The sequence below is a fragment of the Rhipicephalus microplus genome, chromosome 3, assembly GCF_043290135.1.
Source record: "Rhipicephalus microplus isolate Deutch F79 chromosome 3, USDA_Rmic, whole genome shotgun sequence".
NCBI classification, from domain to species: domain Eukaryota; kingdom Metazoa; phylum Arthropoda; class Arachnida; order Ixodida; family Ixodidae; genus Rhipicephalus; species Rhipicephalus microplus.
Genome location: NC_134702.1, coordinates 153577871 through 153579951, shown reverse-complemented (window position 1 = coordinate 153579951; position 2081 = coordinate 153577871).

Genomic DNA, 2081 nt, shown 5'->3' with positions numbered 1-2081 from the left:
ATAGGACACACATACACGACTCACACACATCTTTTGTCCGGTGGTGATCCACCATTGTGTGATAAATGTGGTGAGGCATTAACAGTTCTTCACGTTTTAATCCAATGTAAACAATTAGAAACTCTTAGAAGACAACACTTTCCATTACCCTACCGACAACATATACCTTTACACCCTGCAATGTTCGTCGGTAGGGAACCGCTTTTTAGTCACAAATCATTGTTAGCGTTTTTTAAAGAAATTCATAGTTTTCATGTCATATACCCGGGCATCCCGTAGCATGACCTCTCCAGAGAGGTTTTTGCTGCGGTGATTACACAAGAAAGCACGTGCCTCACGGCCCTTGGACGCAAGGGTATGAACGTGTGAGGCACTTGTGCTAAAGCCATACATATCCACCATCGTCTTTTATTATCACCAACTTCTGTCATTTATTCACACCACACACACATTTCACGGCATGGTCATCATTTTATTACTTGTATGTTTTTACCCGCCTTACCGCGAGGATTTTTATGGCCCTTATACAGCCGCTAATCACAATCATCGTCCACATTCCATGTCCCATGAATTGGCGCTCTTTGGCCATCAAATGGCCCTTGCGCCAAAAAACACCATATATCATCATAGTGCGTCACTGCGTCGCTTGTTGTACCGGCTAGAGTCGACGCGCTGTTGACGGCGTATTCGGTATCTTGCCATTTGTCGTGCTTCTTCGGCTCGTTGCAAGAAGTCGTCTAAGTCAGGTGGATAGCTGTTTTCGTCCTGTAGTGGTAACATGGCATCCAGTGGGGTGGTCACTCTTCGGCCGAATACTAGTTCGAAAGGGGCAACGTGGGTTGTTTCTTGAACGGCGGTATTATATGCGAATGTTACGTAGGTTAATATTTCATCCCACTGTTTATGTTCAACATCGACATACATTGATAGCATGTCGGTCAGAGTTCTGTTGAGGCGTTCGGTTAAGCCATTCGACTGAGGGTGATACGCCGTTGTTCTTCTGTGATCGGTATTTGTCATGCGCATCAGACATTGCATAAGGTCTGCAGTAAATGCTGTGCCCCGATCCGTAATAACGACGATGGGCGCACCATGTCTGAGCACTATGTTGTTCACAAAGAACTTGGCGACTTCGGCAGCTGTCGCACTGTACAGAGAGTCAGTCTCAGCATAACGGGTCAGATAGTCCGTAGCTACCACAATCCATTTCGTGCCTGCACATGATGTCGGGAAAGGTCCTAGGAAGTCCATGCCGACTTGTTGGAATGGGGCATCCGGAGGGTCTATTGGATGGAGAAGGCCGGCTGGTTTACGGCTGGAGTTTTGCGCCGTTGACATTGACGACAAGTTTTCACGTAGCGCTGCACTGATGCGAGCAACTTAGGCCAATAGTACTTCAGGCGAATCCTGGCGAATGTTCGGCTCACACCCATGTGGCCGGATGTTGGCTCGTCGTGGCATGCATGCAGAATTTCCTGTCGCATGGCTGTGGGCACGACTAGTAAAAACGTTTCGCCATTAGGTTCAAAGTTCCTCCTGTAAAGGACACTTCCTCGAAGGCAGAACGTGGAGAGCCCTCTGGAGAATATGTGAGGTACTTGAACGTCGAGACCCTGCAGGTGTTGTATAAGCGCCAGCAAATCCGGGTCATCTCGTTGTTGTTGAGCGATTTCGGATGCGTCGACAACGCCTAGAAACGGGAAGTCTTCCTCTTCAGGTACACTTGGATCGACGGGAGAGCGTGACAGGCAGTCGGCATCACTGTGTTTCCTTCCAGATTTGTATACGACCGTAATGTCATACTCCTGCAGCCTAAGGCTCCATCTGGCTAGTCGACCTGACGGATCCTTGAGATTTGCTAGCCAGCATAGAGCATGGTGGTCACTGACAGCTCTGAACGGTCTACCATAAAGGTAGGGTCGAAACTTATTTATTGCCCAGATGACTGCGAGGCACTCTTTTTCAGTAGCAGAGTAGTTTGCCTCAGCTTTTGAGAGTTTGCGGCTGGCATAGGCTAACACTTTCTCTTGACCGTTTTGCCACTGGACCAGGATGGCGCCGAGGCCGACATTGCTGGCATC